The sequence below is a fragment of the Bidens hawaiensis genome, unplaced genomic scaffold (genome assembly GCF_021521415.1).
Source record: "Bidens hawaiensis isolate Kalapana, Puna unplaced genomic scaffold, B.hawaiensis_p1.1 tig00006734_1, whole genome shotgun sequence".
In the NCBI taxonomy this organism is placed as follows: Eukaryota; Viridiplantae; Streptophyta; class Magnoliopsida; order Asterales; family Asteraceae; genus Bidens; species Bidens hawaiensis.
Genome location: NW_027491459.1, coordinates 934,303 through 955,269, shown reverse-complemented (window position 1 = coordinate 955,269; position 20,967 = coordinate 934,303). Strand labels below are relative to the sequence as shown.

At 41.7% G+C, this 20,967-nt stretch overlaps 1 pseudogene; it reads right to left on the bottom strand.

Moving 5' to 3' along the window:
* Positions 1-3,455: 3,455 nt before the first annotated feature.
* Positions 3,456-4,847, bottom strand: LOC143633442 (akuammiline synthase 1-like; annotated as a pseudogene).
* Positions 4,848-20,967: the final 16,120 nt, after the last annotated feature.

Here is a 20,967-nt window from a genome sequence, read left to right as displayed (position 1 = left end):
TTTGTTCAGAGACAGCTACAAATTATGGATAACAAATAGGGTGGCGATTACTCCGGTCCATTCATTGTTTTATAGCCATAGTTTATCTGCGGTAAACAAGTATAAAAATCATAAAGCATCCAAGTTTACTTATCCTCATGTAGTTTTACTTATCCTCATCTACAACACTATTGTTCACCTAACGACTTCAATGCCCGTGTACCACAAAGACTTCAATGCCCGTGTACCGTGCTAATTATTTTCCTGTCAACGGCTTCAATGCAGTGGACAACAAGAATATGAAATCGTTTGTGAAAATAATTTGTCGTTATAACACTAAATCCTCCTCTTTATTATTATTATTATTATTATTATTATTATTATTATTATTATTAATACTACTACTACTGTAGAAACCCCGATTGAAACCACTATTGATAGTGCGTGTTTGAGTGTGGTGTGTAAGTGTGTGATTGTATGAGATATTCCTTTGGAATCTCAGTGAGATGACTATGAACAATATGGAGTAAAAGAGAGTTATTTTATTATTTTCATCATGCCCTATTACAAAGATAACATGCACATATATAATGTCCTAGGGGAATCTTCCCTCCAGACTGTTGCTCCCTTGGTGAAACACCCAGCTAAAGCGGAAACGCCTGAGTGTGACGTACAGATTGCTCAAAACACATGTGACACTATTAAGTGACAATATTATCATTAATTCATTCCAAAGCATCAAGTACACAAGTTATTTCAAATGAACAAACACAAAGAAGAGGAAACAAAACAAATGTCTTCTTGTTTATTACTTAAATAACCTAACTTCTAGTATCTTCGCCAATTCATCCTCAAACGAAAGTACCTGTAGCATATATATATAAAATAAAGTCAACTAACTGAATAGTTGGTGAGTTCACACAGTTGAAAATTATATAAAAACCATACAATTCCATGAAAACTTGTGAAAATAACATAAGGGTTCAGTACACTAGAAATAATGGTCCATGAGTGTAAAGAATAAATGAAGGTCTTTTCCAGTTGGGATTGTGCACCAACGTACTCAGATCGGAGTCCCTTTTCCACCAGAAACAAATGGTCCATGGGTGCAAAGGGGGGCATATGATCATACTTATCGAAGAAATCCATGCACGTAATAATTGAGCAAGTAACAAGTAAACACACAAGTCCATGATGCAAATTGTAGTTTGTAGATAATAAATAAATAAATTGAATTTTTGATAGGATATATATGCTACCCATAAAATAGTTAAAAAGAGTAAAAAAGGGGGTGTGAGAAACTCACCTTGATGTTGAAGACAAACTTGAAATAAAACCGGAAGTACGTAAATGAAATCGAAGCAATTGAACGTCATGAACTAGAATTAAAAAGGAAATACAAAATTTAAGGACTAACTATTGGGATTAGAAAAGTTAAATAATATTAGTTTTAGGAATGAGGCATTAATTTTAATATATATATTTCATTAACTTATGGCAAATGGGGACTTGGGGATTTGTAATAAGTTTAACAAAAATAAATAAAGTTTATATAAATCATTTGGTGCTTATTAGTTGAAAAATGATTTGTAAATAAATAATTATAACTTATTAATATAAGATTAAATAACAATATTAATAACAATTTATGATTAAACAATTTATGTTTCTTCTAGTAACATAATTAATTAATTTACTAATTAATTAACTTAATTGTTTTGAATAAAATCCTTTTAAAAAGATTATAAATATTAGTTTATGTTGAAATAAAATAAACGATAATTAATTTACTAAGTTATTAATTTAAAGATATGAAGTATGCTATATCTATTGTAAAATATTTTAAATAAAAGAAATTTTTATAAATCATTATATTTAAAAGAAAGTATATAAGTTTATGATGATCAACATATCAAAAGATTTAGATAAATATATATTCATGCTTGTTCTTGCACAATAACTAGGTTTGATCCAAGATTTAGAAAAATCAAAGTGTTTATTTTGGATATCCATGGTTATAATGATTATTAAGACCAGAATATAAAATTTTTATGATAAAAGTAACATGATCATGAAGAACAAATTATGAACATTCAACATTAAATCAAAACAAAACTATAAAATGCATGGAATCATAAAACTTACTTGTTAGTGCTTTCAATCTTATGAAAATAGTGGATTAAGGTGTGAAAATAATGGAGGATTTGTCCTCCTTTTATAGTGAAGATATGAAGTAGTTATGTCTTATGGGATTTATGAAAATTAATCATGTTTAATATTAAAAACAAAAATTAAAATGGTTTAAAAGGTTTTTAAAGTGTTTCAACTCTTTTAGTAAATTTTATTTAATTAAAACATTAATTGTATTATTTTTATTAGTTAATAAAAAAATAACATATGAAAAAAGATGGTAATAATAATAATCCAAGATTTATTCTAATGATTTGCATGGGAAAAGTTCATGAATAAATAATCTTTAAATGAGTATGCAATACTACAAGTATGGTAAGAAATATATTTGCATGGAAATGATCATATAAAATACATATAACGAAAATTGAGATTAATTAATAATATTATTAAAGTATATGAATTTAAATAGAAACAAAACCGAAAATTTAAAATGGGTCGGGTTTTCGGGTTTGAAATGTAACGAATGTTACACTTGGGTCCTCTCTATTAACTGTTGGTCCCTCTGACTCGGGCAGGAAGCTAGCTATTATCCATTAGACACTCTTTTCCCTCCAACATTATGTCAACCTTATTTCTGTGATGCTCTGATCAATAAGGACAGGTCGGTTGTTGACCTTGGACCTTGTTTAGAGTACTTGGGCTGCTGGTGGGCTGGACTTCTTGGGCTCTGTTTGGGATATTCGACCTAGTCTCTTCAAGTCCCCCAGTCTATTATCGTTGTTATTTATGACAACAGTAATAGACTTGTTTCAAGTCCAACTTCCTTCTCATTCCTCAAGTCTTCTGGCCTGGGGTTGACGGTTTTTTTGGGCTCCTAATTATCATATGTTCCGGGAAAACCAAACCCTACGGAGTCGTACGAATTAATCATTTATTAATATACTGAAAAAGTATCTTGATCAGTTATCTGCATTTGATGATTAACGGTATGTCCGTCTATATATGGCCGATCATAATTTATATTTAAGCTTCCCATCTAGATTGATTTTGGCAAGTGATAATGAGATGCCTATTCCATACATGATCAGTATGCAAATTATATATTTTAACAAAAGTGGAGTTTTCTAACACGTAAAACTAGTAAGCAAAGTACCTCAAATAGTCTACTTTTATTTTATCTACATTATATTTATCTGAGCAAGATGGGAGTGGCCTACACAAATTGAAATACAGATGAACACCGAATTATTCTAGCTTATTCTCCCATACACACATGACACATTTTTAAATAAAATTTTACCCGTAGCTTGAAACAAAGAAGAAAACATAGTTAAGACTTAAGACTTACACTACAAACAAAAGTCTCAATAGCAACAAAACAAGTAATAAGAGGAAAGCAGTATAACATAAAGAAACTAACAAAAGGCTAGTAACTCAGGATCATTTTGCAATATCTCCATGTCTTCTTTATCCAAACACATGGATGCTTCGATGCCATCGCCATCAGGAGCCGACATTAAAAGCGTTAAGTTCTTTATCGTTCCACCAAAAGTTACTTTTACAGGCTTCCCCCATCCAAAATCAATATCATATGTCGGAATCCTACACAAGCTAGAATATATGTAATACTCATCAACTCGTTTTAACGTCTCCAAAGCAATTTCAGGTGACATTTGAGCAACGATTTTCGTTGCAGCTTCCAAATTTGGTACACTATGAAACATTGCCTTCATTTTCCTCATTTCACCAATAGAGAAATGTGGCGCGAGCTCTCTTTGATTCCTTGAAGGAACTTCTATCACGAACACAAGATTTCCTATGCTTGTTCCAGGCAATTTCTCTACCAAAATGCTTCTCATATCCGTCGGAAAGACCATGCCACTCGCCATAAAAGTTTCAGCATTGTTCTTGGTTGTAGCAGCCATTGCCCGGTTATGAAGTAGCCATGAAAGAACTTCAATCCGAGTAGGTTCTTGATTGGTTGTCCAGATTCTATGGTCATGGCTGTCACCTTGGCTTTAAGATCATTTAGCTTTTGGTTAGGGAACATAAAACTCCTTGTAACACAACCAACATTTGATTTTTCACTTAAAATGTCTGGCAAGTTAATATTTCTAGCTTGGTGAGAAATAATTTGGGGACTGATGGGTGATGTATCTTTTTGGCGTTCATTGCGGCCCAATGATCGATGAAATTGAACATAGTTCGTGCATCACCAACCTTGTGAAATAAAGTTGTTGCCACTGCTACTCCTCCGCATGCAAAGTGGGTGACTTGAACCGCTAATGGGCAGGTGACACCTTCAGTATCACCTCTAATGCGCGGGTTGAACCATATCAGATCATTTGGAAAGAGCGGATCAAAATATTCGTGCTCTGATTGTTTGAGGAAATTCGATAGCGAGGTGTCATTGCTTGCTTCAATATACTCGACCCCCTCGTCATTGCAATCAACATAAGTTGGGTTAGTTTTTTTTACCCTGCCAGCGAAAGGATAGTAATGAGTAAGGGTTTCGATAGGGAGTTCTTTAACTCGAGGGTCTTATTAAGGGAACGTTGATCAAGATTTTGGTAGAATGCAACAATCGGGGTGTGTGAATTCAATGAGATTTGATCGAGCAATGAGAGATTATATATTTTGGAGCGGCAAGGGGTTGGAGAAGAGGGTTGGATAAGCTCTCTAGAGACGATTGTGTGAAGCCGTCTTCTTTCAACTTTTAGAAGCTTGCTGATCATCATTTTGTACAAAGACAGTTACAAATTATGGATAACAAATAGGGTGATAATTACTCCGGTCCAATAAAGCATGTTGGGAGAATCCATTAGACTATTAGAGAGCTCACTCATTGCAATGGCAGCAATACACCTCATGTAGTTTTACTTATCCTCATCTACAACACTATTGCTCACCTAACGACTTCAATGCCTGTGTACCACAAAGACTTCAATGTAGTGTACCGTGCTAATTATTTTCCTGTCAACGGCTTCAATGCAGGGGACAACAAGAATATGAAATCGTTTGCGAAAATAATTGTCGTTAATCGTCCTCTTTTTTTTTATTATTATTTTTATTATTATTATTATTAAGATAGGATTACCAAAATGCTCTTGCCATCCATCAGACAAAGGGGTCAACTAATGCCTGGGGACAGACTGAGCCCTCCCATAAACGACAGGGGGGCAATACCTGAAAATTCGGAGTTGGACCTTCAAACGCCTCCCGCCCATAAAGCGCAGGGAGGCAAATCGTAATTTTCTCTTAATAAAAAGAGTCCATATTGATACGATAGAAACAATAACACAAAAGAGGAAGTAACGATCAAATCATGCATACTCATTATCACCGCTAATCCGTTATAAGTACAGATACAGACGTTCTAACAGCTTAACTACTAACTAAGGCCATGTTTGTTTGAGTCTGAATGGTTTCATTCAGAGGTGATATCTAAATCGCCCAGACTTCAGTGTGTTTGTTTGATTAAAACACAACCTCTGAATGATTCCTTTCATCTCTTATTCCGTCAGATGAGAAAAGAATCTGAATGAGAAATTGGGACCAAAATAACCCTAACCTTCCTTCCTCATCTTCAGCCCTCAACCTAACAATCGTCTCTCTCCCTCCCAATCAATTACCACGGTGCTGCTACTCAATCAACAGCCTTTCTCATCTGTGATCCCTCCAACTCTCAACGAGGTAGTTTTTTTCCTGAAATTCATGAACTGTCATTTCGTTTCATTGAAGATTAGTCTATATAGTGATTTTCTTATAAGCAAGCACTAACTTGAAAAGATGTTTAATTTTTCTTCTCATGTTAATGTTTCTTGAAATCTCGGTTTTCTTTAGAATAGAAGGAAAGATAATTCAAAATAATAGTAATATTGGTTTTATTCTCTTGATTCTCTCACACTTGTTCATTGATCGGGTTTCAGTCTGTAGTGTTGGTGTGTGAAGAAACACTAAATGACCCGGACAGATTAAGGATAATCTTAGGGTTAAGTAGATGTTTCCCACGAGGGTTAGGTCCGGCAAAGATGGTTATTCTTCTCGACCTGCAAAACAGACACCGTAAGCTCGTCACTGAGAATGGGGGGTTTCTCCTTGTGACCACCCTCCGGCGCGAGAATCAGACTAGATTGCTCTGAATATAAGTGTATATAGAGAGAAATATCTAGAGAGAAGATGATGATACCGTTCCAAGGTGTTGGAGTATTTATAGCCGAAGGTAGGTTTCCAAGCAGGTACGGCCAGCTGTATATAATATTCCTTTTCCACCAACTATGGGCTACGTTCGTGCCATGATGGGAGATGGTGGGTAGGCAGCGGCTGATAGTGACATTTTGTACTGGAGCGTGCTCCTCCTCGTACTATTGTCAGTGAGTGTAAGGCCCCGAACCCGGTAGCCCTACTTTAGCGTCGGATTTACTCATAAACACAGTTCTTACAAATCAGAGTTCATTAAAACTTTCGCGGAATATAAAAACTTTCATGAAACGTTACAGCAATCCAAAACTTGCCTTAATTAAACATTCTTGTCTTTCAAAATAAACGTCAATTACATTAAAACATCTTGAGTCTTTAGATGCCAGTCTCCTATTCGCCCACCAAGTGCCCGCTCAAGCTAGCTGTCTCATTCTACTCACCTGCGTGCATACTAAAAGTCAGCTACGCTGAGTGAGTTCTAGTTAATCATACACTATACAATACACATAAACTTATATTCTTTCATTCATACTTTCATACGTTCATACTTTCTTTTTGTATTAACTTACTTTCATATCTTACGTTATAAAGAGCATTGCGCCCTACATTCCTCGAGTATTATTAGGGCTCGGTACCCTCCTTCCTCGAGTATTATTAAGGCTCGGTACCCTCCTTCCTCGAGTATTATTAGGGCTCGGTACCCTCTTTCCTCGAATATTAGTAGGGTTCGGTTCCCTAGTTCTCGAATATTAGTAGGGTTCGATTCCCTCTTCGTTACCATACAACCATACATCATACCTCGAGTATTATTAGGGCTCGGTACCCTCCTTCCTCGAGTATTATTAGGGCTCGGTACCCTCTTTCCTCGAGTATTATTAGGGCTCGGTACCCTCTTTCCTCGAATATTAGTAGGGTTCGGTTCCCTAGTTCTCGAATATTAGTAGGGTTCGATTCCCTCTTCGTTACCATACAACCATACATCATACCTCAAGTATTATTAGGGCTCGGTACCCTTTTCGTAACCATACAACCATACAACCATCATTTCCTTCTTTTATTAACTTTATCACGTTCATACACATAAGCATACATATCATACTTACCTTATACATAGCGTTACAACCTGACAGTACGTGCAATATCCGAAGATCGTTCACGTACCATCAAGCAATCATTCATACATATCACATCATTCACATAAGGCATACACTTATCTCTTAGGATAAGCGTATTAACAAACATATCGAGTATGCACACAGCCCCGAAAACATAACACATAAATGGGGCTAGAAACTCACCTGAACTCTGCTTCTTCCTCCGATAGTTGTAAATCACTTCTTTAACTGAGCTCGGCTGACTGTATAAGTTACACGTACCAAACTCGCCTGATTTAATCTGGTGGCCTAGTATTAGCTTACTTTTACTTATTGTTTTTAATTTATTTTCTAATCGAACTTGACTTTAGGCGAAGTTAAACCTTAGGCGAACTTAGCTTTAGGCGAAGTTAAACCTTAGGCAAACTTAGCTTTAGGCGAAGTTAAACCTTAGGCGAACTTAGCTTTAGGCGAAGTTAAACCTTAGGCGAACTTAGCTTTAGGCGAAGTTAAACCTTAGGCGAACTTAGCTTTGCAGGCGAAGTTCATCAGGCGAACTTAGCTTTGCAGGCGAAGTTGTCATCAGGCGAACTTAGCTTTGCAGCGAAGTTGTCATCAGGCGAACTTAGCTTTGCAGCGAAGTTGTCATCAGGCGAACTTAGCTTTGCAGGTGAAGTTCATCAGGCGAACTTAGCTTGCAGGCGAAGTTGTCCAGCTGCAGGTACTGCTCGTCCTTAAATCCCTTAATCATCTTCGTTTTTTAACCAAATAACTCGATTTAGGTATCCACGGAATCGTCTGACCAGCGCCTACAAACCCCAACCATCAAATCGACCTAACATCGATGTTTAAAGGGTGCGATTTAGGCATATAGGTTACGGGTTCTTTTATCAATCGATTAACCCATCAAATCATAACCACTTTCAGTAAGTTTAGCTTTGTTGGATTCGTTTTTACCATACAAACACAGATCTATCATTTCTATACTAATCCAAACCTAAACGAACAAGTTCTCGATATAAACGTACCGTAAATGAGTCGAACTACGAACACGAGCTGGTCTTGTTGCTTTGGTTCGTCACGACGATCTAGCACCAACGAGCTCGGGTCCTCGCCTTTGGATCTTGGTTCGAGTTGTGTGTGTTTTGGAGTGTGTAGAGATTAGGATGGATAAATGGATGGAATGGAAAGGATTGGGGTTTAAGGGGGTATTTATACTCCCTTAAGCCCATGGACCGAAGGCCCATATTTCCTTTTGGTCCATATCTAATCCCATCTAACTATCCTACTAAGTCTTCATATTTTGCTATTATTATTATCGTTCCACTAACTCGTTTATTTCACCCGACAAAATAATATAATAAATATAACTTTAGAAATTTCGTGATGTTACAAGTCTTCCCTCCTTAAAGAGGTTTCGTCCCGAAACCTAGCTTATTTCTTTAAAAGGAATACCTTTGTAAAAGGAATACCTTTTTCTTTATAATCGCACACTTTATTGAATCACCTTTGCTTTCTGAGTTATCCTTCTTACTCCCGACTTTGCAGCCATCGAATGGTGGTCATGTGTTTTAGCTATTTAAGGTTGCTTGTCCATGAGACCCTCGATGTACCAAGACTCATCTCATCCTTCCAAGGCTTCGATTAGTACTTTTAACACTATTGTCTAAAACAACATTTCATCATAACATAATAATCACTCATAACCAAACTCAATATATTACACGTCACTGATAAACATAAGTTTTAAACCTTAACACAAAACAAGTTCTTAAGCAAATGTAATTTAATAAAACCATTGCATGAGCAATTATTCCTTCATCAAGTGTTCCTCTCTGCAGTTTCCCCAAGTCTTTATCCTTTCGCACCTCCCGCCCCTGATTCCTTGCAATCCCTAGCCATGTGGTCAGCTTTTCCGCATTTGAAGCACTTTGGACGATCAGGGCATTCTCGAGAGTAATGCCCACTCTTTCCACACCGATAGCACCTGTCTGTCCCAGTCCTGCATTCTCCCTGGTGCACTTGCCCACACGTCTTACATGCATCCTTGTTCCCAACCTTGGCCTTCCTCCCATCAGTTGTTGTCACCATCTCGCCAGACCGCTTAGCAGAGGTAGCCCATTTCTTCTCCTTCTTTTCCTCCACCACCACATCGTCCTCAGCCAGGTCAGCATAAACCACTTCTGCAAGTTCAACAGCAGAGTCAAAAGTAGCAGGTTTATTTGCCCTGACTAACATGCGGACTTTTTGTGGCAATCCCCTCACATAACATTTGATTCTCTTGACCTCAGTGTCAACCATATCAGGCACCAACCTAGATAGTCGGTTGAATTCAGTAGTATACTCACGATGCGTCATCATACCGGCCTTTAAATTCAGGAACTTCATCTCCGTCTTTTCAACCTCGGCATCTGCACACAACTTCTTCATCACCAACTCTTTCAGATCGTCCCATCTCAACGCCTTGATCTCATCCCTAGTCTTTCTCTGCTCCACACTTTCCCACCAATACATAGCTTCTTCCTCAAATGACTGAGTAACATAACCCACAGCTTGGTCGGGACGGCATTCGCTAATGCGGATAATCTTGTCCATAGTGGTTATCCATTGAAGAGTAGCGATTGCGTCTCCCAAACCAGTCAGCTTCGGCGGGTCGCATCCCTTGAAGGACTTGTAGTTACACCCACCTCGACCTCTCTTTCCATCACCAACCTTGACAGATCCAGCTTCACCCGAGTCACCCTTCCCTCCCTCACCATCCTTCCTACCATTCTCTCCTGATCCTTCAGCAATTCTTCCAGCAGGTCCTTCGGGATTCCCAGTCTTCATGGCAGTTGCCATAGCTTGGGCAATGGCAGCTAGAACAGCAGGGTCAAGTTGATGTCCTTCGTTGTTGCTCGAGTTTCCTCCAGCTGCGCCTCCTTCGTCTCCGGTGTTGGAAGCTTCTTCTACCGAGGGTTGCCGGACAAGACGAGGCCTGCCACGACGTCCAGTGCGACCCCCAGTTCCAACAATTTCTCCAGCTCCAGCCATTAGTATTCTAAAAGGGAAAACACAAACGTCATCACTCTAGGAATTATTTAGCACATGATTTGTAAAGTAAGTAGTTAATGACGTTGATCAAGTGTAATTAACTATTTGCGTTACTCCTCAGGTTCTACATACTTCCCTTCATGATTTCACTTGTGCTTGTTTATACTCTTAAACAGTTAATCAGTTAAGATCAATTAATCCTATCCCTAACCTGCACTCATTCTTCATTTAGCAAATAAGCCAATATTAACATACACCATTTACCAAACACTTTACCTTTACTGAGCTTGCTTGAGTGACACATGGCTATCTTGAACTGGCATCTTCTTTCTTTCTCATTTTAAATCTCATTCTCTGTTCGAGTCTAAGCATGTAGGATGCTTAAATCTCTTGAACTTATGCTCTGATACCAACTTGTAAGGCACCGAACCCGGTAGCCCTACTTTAGCGTCGGATTTACTCATAAACACGGTTCTTACAAATCAGAGTTCATTAAAACTTTCGCGGAATATAAAAACTTTCATGAAACGTTACAGCAATCCAAAACTTGCCTTAATTAAACATTCTTGTCTTTCAAAATAAACGTCAATTACATTAAAACATCTTGAGTCTTCAGATGCCAGTCTCCTATTCGCCCACCATGTGCCGCTCAAGCTAGCTGTCTCATTCTACTCACCTGCGTGCATACTAAAAGTCAGCTACGCTGAGTGAGTTCTAGTTAATCATACACTATACAATACACATAAACTTATATTATTTCATTCATACTTTCATACTTTCATACTTTCTTTTGTATTAACTTACTTTCATATCTTACGTTATAAAGAGCATTACGCCCTACATTCCTCGAGTATTATTAGGGCTCGGTACCCTCCTTCCTCGAGTATTATTAGGGCTCGGTACCCTCCTTCCTCGAGTATTATTAGGGCTCGGTACCCTCTTTCCTTGAGTATTATTAGGGCTCGGTACCCTCTTTCCTCGAATATTAGTAGGGTTCGGTTCCCTAGTTCTCGAATATTAGTAGGGTTCGATTCCCTCTTCGTTACCATACAACCATACATCATACCTCGAGCATTATTAGGGCTCGGTACCCTCCTTCCTCGAGTATTATTAGGGCTCGGTACCCTCTTTCCTCGAGTATTATTAGGGCTCGGTACCCTCTTTCCTCGAATATTAGTAGGGTTCGGTTCCCTAGTTCTCGAATATTAGTAGGGTTCGATTCCCTCTTCGTTACCATACAACCATACATCATACCTCGAGTATTATTAGGGCTCGGTACCCTTTTCGTAACCATACAACCATCATTTCCTTCTTTTATTAACTTTATCACGTTCATACACATAAGCATACATATCATACTTACCTTATACATAGCGTTACAACATGACAGTACGTGCAATATCCGAAGATCGTTCACGTACCATCAAGCAATCATTCATACATATCACATCATTCACATAAGGCATACACTTATCTCTTAGGATAAGCGTATTAACAAACATATCGAGTATGCACACAGCCCCGAAAACATAACACATAAATGGGGCTAGAAACTCACCTGAACTCTGCTTCTTCCTCCGATAGTTGTAAATCCCTTCTTTAACTGAGCTCGGCTGACTGTATAAGTTACACGTATCAATACTCGCCTGATTTAATCTGGTGGCCTAGTATTAGCTTACTTTTACTTATCGTTTTTAATTTATTTTCTAATCGAACTTGACTTTAGGCGAAGTTAAACCTTAGGCGAACTTAGCTTTAGGCGAAGTTAAACCTTAGGCGAACTTAGCTTTAGGCGAAGTTAAACCTTAGGCGAACTTAGCTTTAGGCGAAGTTAAGCCTTAGGCGAACTTAGCTTTAGGCGAAGTTAAACCTTAGGCGAACTTAGCTTTAGGCGAAGTTAAACCTTAGGCGAACTTAGCTTTGCAGGCGAAGTTCATCAGGCGAACTTAGCTTTGCAGGCGAAGTTGTCATCAGGCAAACTTAGCTTTGTAGCGAAGTTGTCATCAGGCGAACTTAGCTTTGCAGGCGAAGTTCATCAGGCGAACTTAGCTTGCAGGCGAAATTGTCCAGCTGCAGGAACTGTTCGTCCTTAAATCCCTTAATCATCTTCATTTCTTTACCAAATAACTCGATTTAGGTATCCACGGAATCGTCTGACCAGCGCCTACAAACCCCAACCATCAAATCGACCTAACATCGATGTTTAAAGGGTGCGATTTAGGCATATAGGTTACGGGTTCTTTTATCAATCGATTAACCCATCAAATCATAACCACTTTCAGTAAGTTTAGCTTTGTTGGATTCGTTTTTACCATACAAACACAGATCTATCATTTCTATACTAATCCAAACCTAAACGAACAAGTTCTCGATATAAACGTACCGTAAATGAGTCGAACTACGAACACGAGCTGGTCTTGTTGCTTTGGTTCGTCACGACGATCTAGCACCAACGAGCTCGGGTCCTCGCCTTTGGATCTTGGTTCGGGTTGTGTGTGTTTTGGAGTGTGTAGAGATTAGGATGGATAAATGGATGGAATGGAAAGGATTGGGGTTTAAGGGGGTATTTATACTCCCTTAAGCCCATGGACCGAAGGCCCATATTTCCTTTTGGTCCATATCTAATCCCATCTAATTATCCTACTAAGTCTTCATATTTTGCTATTATTATTATCGTTCCACTAACTCGTTTATTTTACCCGACAAAATAATATAATAAATATTACTTTAGAAATTTCGGGATGTTACAGTGAGCTGTCACCCTGTGATTGGTTCATGGGTTGCTTTTGTCAGATCTTGTCTATTTGTCCATACCTTGGTAGGTATAGTACAAAAGAACTTCTAGAAGCGTACGGACTGGCTCTTTTGGGCGGGAATATTCCCGCCCTGCTCATTCCTTCTTCAGGTGACATTGCTGAAGTATAAGAGTTACTGCCTTATGCGTGTAGCCTTACTGTTAGTGCGGGTAGCCTTCCTTCTTGGCTTGTACCCACAGCTGCGGGGACAGGCAGGGTACTGTACCAAGGGAGGCTTTCCTGCGGGGACATCTGGCTTACTGCGTGTAAGGTCTTCATCTCTGAGCATGGTGGGTCCTGCGGATCCAGTTGGTCTTTGCGCAGACGTACCTCTTCAAGGTGAGTCTTGCGGGTCCAACTGGGCTTTGCGGGGACCTACCTCTTCAAGTCCCCCCAGTCCATTGTTCTTCTCATGAATTGTTAATAAGTGAGGGGAACTTTTGGACTTTAAGCAAGGGGTTTTCGTTTTTTAAGGTTCTCCGTGGGGATTCTTCCCGCAGTTTTCCTAATGTCACTTGCAGAAAATTCCCGACTTTTCTGCCTGATCTTTGGGTATGATGCGGGTAGGTGTGTAACCTCTTCGCAAGTCGGGAGCGTTGAGTTTCACTTGTGTAGATTCTCCACGAGGTTTTGGTAGTTTTAGACATAGTGATCAGTTATGTTAAACAACCAATTCCTCCTTGAAGCTTCAAACAATCTAGTTCTCAACGTTCCCGCCATGCGGGGATGTTATTTCCCTTTCCGCAAGCATGACCCATAAGATCGATCTTCTTGGCTTCAATTCCCTGCAAGTGCTAAGTATGTGAAGGGTTTCGCCTGACACTGTACCTGCACTTGTCTTATGGTTTCTTGCTTTCCAAGGTAAGGGGGTATATTCCCTCTTATTTTTTAATCTTTTTGAATCTTTTTGAAATTCGGAGGATTGGTGAAAGGATAAGGACAGTCCAAACGGTTGAAGGGACGTTGGCGTCTTCTGACGGTTTCAGGATGTGCAGGAAGTTATGATGACGTGACAGCATGTGGTCAATCTGAACGCTTTTTCAGGCGCGTGGGCGCGAGTTTTATGGCACGCGCCCTTTTGACACCTGTTGCCAGCTTGTTTTATCCACACGTGTCGCCGTGTCATTGCTCCTGCGCCTTCTCTCATCCGCATTAAATTCATCGCATTCATTGCGATGAGTATATAAGGTGGAGAGGGTGTATTTCGTCCATTATCTTCACTTCACTCTTCTTCTCCTTTTAAGCGATTTCTAGCGAATACTCATCTTTTCCGGCGAGCATTCTCCTGAAACCGCTTTCTTTCCTCCTTAACATTAAAAAATGTCTTTTTCTCATGACCCAGAGGTTAACGTCGAGGAGTCCGACGTTTACCCCGAGAACCCGACGTCAACGTCCGATAAGGACGATAAGAGTACTACTGGCGAGTGTCAGTGTACTCTTTCTGTCGATGTATACAATTACATCGTCAAGAAATTTATGCTGGAGCCCTATGAGCCAGAGTTCCCGGAGAACACCCAGACGGTATACGACGCCCCTAAGGGCATGATAGGGGTTTACGCTTCGTTCTTCCTATATGGGGATCTAAGATTCCCATTAACGAAGTTCGTATACCGTGTTTTGGAGAAACACGGTGTTCATCTGACAGAGGTGCACCCAATGGCAATTGCTAAAGTTGCCATTTTGAATAGGTGTGCCGTATTTTGGGTATCGAGCCTCGAGTCGACCGCCTGATGACCTTCTATACTTGGAGGTGCGTCCAGGGTTGGTATACCCTTGTCACTCGGATCAAGGGTTTGAAGATCTGTACTACTGAGCGTAGTCTTCGTTCTTGGAAGCGTGAGTTTTTCTACATTTCCGCTCGTGTCGTTCCCATCGCGATGACATTCAAGAATGGGAGGGCACTCCCTAATCTTCCGGCTTCCAATTACCAGGAGACGGAGTGGTTCACCAAGATTTCCCAGATTCAGACTCCTGTTTATCGCTTCGCGGAATCTGGGATGGTCATGCTTGGGATGAGTCGCGTGTGGAAGGACGCCGGGTCTGGGACACCCAAATACCCATCGTTCTCGAATACGGTTTGAACTATATTCCTTATGGTATGCCCCATATTTTGTGTTGTTTTAGGGTTGTCCTAACATTGTTATCATTTTTATTTCAGAAGGGAACGACTTACAGTCGCTTTTGCACCCGCGGGAGACTGGTGGTCCCGCGCGGTTGGGTACTCGTGATCTTGATGAGAACGAGTTGCCCGTTTTGGAGAGAACTGCGGATAGATTCGTAGAGGTCTACCCGCCAGGCCATGAGATTTTAAGCGCCACTCGGCCAGGTAATGAGTTCTTAAATCCTCATCCTCTTCATGCTCAAACTTCTGCTGGAATTCCTCTGATCTTGTCATCTTCTGATGAGGGATCCGCAGATGGGCCTTTTATTGTAAGGAAAAAGAAGGCGGCTGGAGTGAAGGGCAAAACGAAGGTTGCTCCCTTCGTTGACTTGGGGGATCAGTCTGATTCCGAGACTGAGAGTGAGGAGGCGGCGAGGAACCTTGGTGGTGGTGACGAGACTATTGTCTCAGAGGTTGAGACAACTGTCACTTCCGAGCCGCCAAGCGTTGTGAAGGTAACTGGCGTGAAGAGGCCAGTTTCATCGGGTCCATCTCCGCCTATCAGGGCTTTCAAGATCAAGAAAACCAGTAAGTGTATTTTTGTGTACCTTTTCCGCATTTCCTTCCGCCTTCGTTTTTGACACCTTAAGGTTTTTCTTTATGCAGAAGTAGACTTATCAGCTTTTGAAGAAAGTGGTGCGGGAGGAGCTAGTTCAGGACCCACGACGATAGGTTTGGTCAACCTATCCGAGGCGATGACCCAGGCGGCTGCGTCTGTTTCTGTTGCTTCTACTGTTGAAGCAACTGTTCCGGTAATGACGTCGTCTATCATGGCTGCTGTGCCGACGATGGCGTCTACTTTCGTTGCTGCGTTGAGCAGTTCAACTTCTTCGCCAGCCGTCAGTGCCATTTTTACCACGTCATTCACCGGACCGGCGGTGACTTTCTCCATGAGCTCATCTGCAGCGGCTGCAACGGCTATGAGTTCATCTCAAATGAGTTCATCTCCGATGGCCTCTACCTCTGTGGCTTCTACGGTGTCACATTCGGAGTCAACGACTACTTCGTGCTTGGCCGGTTCTTCAGGTATGTTTGGAGTTGGGACCTCTAGACTTACCTCTGTTGATGAGGGGGTCCGATCTTTGCCTCCTTCCCATCTCCTTGACCTCTTGGATGGATATCCTTTAGGTTCGGGTGATGGGTTTAGCGGCTATCGACCTGTTATCGACCCTACAGGTGCGTGGGGTTACTTTGGCCTGTTATCCATCCTTAGTCATTTTTTCTTAACTGTTTTTTGTTGTTGCAGTTTCGGATTCCAATGAGGTTTATGCTCCAAGGTGGAATATCCGCCGAGGGACAACTCTCAGGACGGCTGCAGACTGCGTCGATTGGACGCGCCATGCCGCTCCAAGTGGTGCATTGGGGGAGGCAGTTACCAGGAAGGCCGGTTGTCCACCGAGCTCCGAATTCTAATCGCCCGGATGCAGCCGCGTGTCGAATTACTTTGTCGTAAAAACGATAAGTTAAGGACTGCGCGTAGCTTGGAGGGGGCTCAGGTGCGATCGCTGAGGGAAGAGAACAAGAAGCTTGCCGCCATCGCTGCTGAGAAAGAGAAGGCCTTTAAGGATCTTGAGGCCGAAATGCAAGCTAGGCATGAGGCCCGTTCCAAGGCTACTCAAGTTGTTAATGAACAACTTAGGTTGGCTAAGGAAACGGCGCGTAATGCCACTGAAAGGGTCACAAAAGCTGAAGCTGTTGCTGAGCCTCTACGCGCTGAAAATGAAGAACTGAAAGCTATACTGGAGAAGCTTCAGCAGGCTCATGAGGCTTTGGCTTTGGAGGATGCCAAGAAGCTACAGGAGCTCTTGGATCAGAAGGGTGTGCTTGATCGCACTGAGCGCAAGCTTAAAGGCGTTGAGGAGGCTGCTGCAAAGGAGGTGTTGCTTGCCAACTTTAATAAGAATGAGGCCGAACGCGCACGCGATCAAGCTCAAGCTACCCTTCAAGAGTCCTTGTCCAACAACGATTGGCTTCTACGAGAAGCGTTGCCGCGGGTACGCATAGCTCCATAATTCTTTGCTTTTTGCTCTTTTTCTTTATACTTAGAAAAGTTTTTTTTTTTGTAGGTTGTGCATCGGATTTTCGCGAACACATCCTATGACGATGCCATGAGCACAGCCCTCAACGCTTCTCATGAGGATGGAGAGAAAGCTGGTTTCTTACTTGGCCTAGGATTTGCAGAGAAAGGCATCTCGCCTTCCAAATTTCCTCTACACGATGTTGATACTGAGGCTGCCTATGACCAAGCTGTGAACCAGTATGCTGCTTTCTCTCATCCGGTCATGGAAAAGGTTAATGAAGTTGCTGCTGCTGATGACGGGCTAGCTGTTCTCAAAGCTTTCCTTGAACAGCCACAGCCAACTGATGGTGCGGGTTCAAGCGGATTTGGAGGGAGTGGTCCCGAAGCCTGAATCTTGAGATTCCTCCAAGCCGTTAGGATAGACTTGCATTTTTTGTAGACGGGTAGATACCTAGCCATTTTGTAATGTTTGAACAGATTTTATCGTGAATATAAATGTTTTGTTAATTCCTTGCCTTGTAAACATTATATGATTTGCTCATGCATATTTTAGTTTAACTTAGCAATTTTCTAAGTGTTTTGAATAAGTTAACTTTTCAACGCGTGTCAGCTAATAGGTTAATGTTCTGTTTCCTCTATCATGATTGTGCGGGTAGAACCGTCACTTTCACTTAGTAGGATGACCAAACTTCATCTATTTCTGACCTGCGTGAAGGTTTTCCTCATCTTTTCCTTAGAAATTTTTACCGTTTATTTGTGTTTATGCGGGTTGTGCCGCTTTCCACACGCAACGACTTACTTCCTACCTCACTTATTTATGCGGTGAATACCGGCATATCAGTGTGGTCAGCTCATAAGTATAAAGGTAAGGCTATCAGCATCAATGTGATAAGGAGAATCATTTCCATTAGAAGTGGCTCTAGGCCTGTTCGTTACAAGTTTGGAATTGATCTACATGTAGCATCTGCGTAATTGAGCTCCATTCCATGTTCTTGGGATGGGGGTACCATCGAGCCTTTCGAGCCGGTATGCGCCATTTCCCAGAACTTCTTTAATAATGTATGGCCCTTCCCAGACCAGGGCCAGCTTTCCTGAGCGCTCCTGGTTCGAAGCCTCGTTGTTACGCAGTATGTAGTCTCCAACATTGAAGTTGCAGAGTTTCACCCGCGTGTTGTAGTACTTTTGCATTTTTCGCTTGTAGTTCTCTTCACGCGCTGCGGCTAAGTCTCTGCGCTCTTCGGTCAGCATAAGGTCTAACCGTTTTTCCGCATCATTGTTTTCCGACTGAGTTATGACTCTTGGTGAGGGTAGACCAATCTCGATTGGAACCATGGCTTCAGTGCCATAGGTGAGGCTGAATGGGGTTTCGCCCGTGCTTGCTTTTTTCAGCGTTCTGTTTGCCCAAAGGACATGTGGAACTTCGTCCACCCAGCCGGATCTATGCTCCAATAGACTTTTCTTTATACCGTCGACGATGCTCTTGTTTGCTCTTTCCACCTCACCATTACCTTGCGGGTGTGCCACTGAGGTAAAGGTGTGGGTGATTTGAAGCTCTTTCAGCCACTTTTGTAGCTTCTGGTCAGCAAAGTTGGTGCCGTTATCGCTCACCAAATTCTGTGGAAGTCCAAAACGACAAATAATAAATTCCCAAATAAATTTTTTGATATGTTTTGCGGTTGTTTGGGCTAGGGGTTATGCTTTTATCCACTTGGTGAGGTAGTCGATGGCTACCACTAGGAACTGAACGTTCCCTGCTGCTGTGGGAAATGGGCCTGTAACATCGATGGCCCACTTCTGAAATGGCCATGAAGAAGTGACTGGAACAAGTTCGTTCTTCGGGCGATGCGTGTTGGGTGCGTAGAGCTGGCAGGACCTACATTTTCTGATGTAGGCCAGCGCATCCGTGTGCATCCCCGGCCAAAAGTATCCCGCGTTGTTTAGCTTAGCTACAACTGCGCGTGGACCTGCGTGTACTCCACAGATGCCTTCATGTACTTCCCTTAGGAGGTAGTCGGCATCTTGGTCGTCAACGCATCTGAGGAGTGGGCCAAGAAAATTACGCCTGTAAAGTATGTCATCAACAAGTTGATAGTTCAGTGATTTACAGCGTATCTTTCTTGCCTGTGTCTTTGACTCTGGTAGTACACCCGTCGCAAGGTAATTTATGATTGGCGTCATCCATGTTTCCGTGCCGGTTTGGATGACACAAATTTCCTTGTGCGGGACTGATGGTGCTCCAAGAAGTTCAACGTGGATGTCCTTTCCCAAGTGGGTGAAGGCTAACGATGCAAGCTTGCTTACCGCATCCGCAGATTTGTTTTCGCTTCGCTTGATGTGCACAACTTTGCAATCGTTGAAATCGCACATAAGGGTTTTTGCTTGTGCGAGGTACAGGGCCATTGTGTCGTTCACAACCGTGTACGTCCCGTTTATCTGGTTGGCTGCTAGCATGGAATCCACGTGGGCTTCCAAGTTTTTCACCCCATCTTACGCGCAATTCTTAATCCGGCCAAGAATGCTTCGTACTCCGCTTCGTTATTCGTACTTGGGAAATCAAGCCGAATAGCGTAAGTGTATTGTTGGCCTGCTGGGTTAGTTAGTTTCAACCCTGCGCCTGAACCTTCGTTGTTGGCTGTTCCATCAGTGTAGAGTCGCCAGACATCGTTAATGTCTTGTGCTGGAGAGGGTTGAGCCTCTTCCTGGCACTCTTTTTCCAATGAAGCGGGGACTTCTGCAATAAAGTCGGCCAAGACCTGGCCTTTTGTGGCTGGTCTTGGCTTGTACTTTATCGCGTATTCTCCCAACTAAATTGCCCATTTGGCTAGGCGCCCTGACAACTCGGGTTTGCCTAGAACGTTTGCAAGTTTAAAGTTGGTGAGAATGGTGATTGGGTAGCCTTGGAAATATCGTCTTAGCCTGCGTGAAGCCTGTACAAGCGCTAAGACTAATTTTTCCAGGGTGGAGTACCGGGTTTCCACGTCTGTTAAGACGCGGCTTACATAGTAGATGGGCATCTGGATGCCCTTTCGTTCTACTAGTAGGACTGCCCCAGTTGCTCTGTCTGTGGCGGAGAGGTAGAGAATTAATTCCTCCCCCACTTCTGGTGCTGTGAGTGTTGGGAGTTCGACCAAGCGTGACCGAATCTCTTGAAAGGCTGTTTCCGCTTCTGGTGTCCAGCGGAAGTGCATTTTTTTCAAACAATTTCTCAATGTTGACACGAATGGGAACATCCTATCCGCATGGTTTGCCAAAAAGCGGTTGAGTGCGACTAGTCGTCCATTCAGTGTCTGAGCCTGTTTGATGGTAGTAGGTGATTCCATTTTCATAATGGCTTCAACCTTATCAGGGTTCGCTCTGAAGCCATCTTTGGTAACGATGACTCCTAAGAACTTCCCATCTTCCATCCCAAAGGAACACTTGCTCGGGTTGAGCTTCATGTTTATCTTTCTGAGCGTGTTGAAAGTTTCTTCGATGTCTTTCAACATCGCCTCTGGCTCGAGGCTTTTGATGACCAAGTCATCCATGTAAACCTCTAAGTTCCTCCCGATTTGG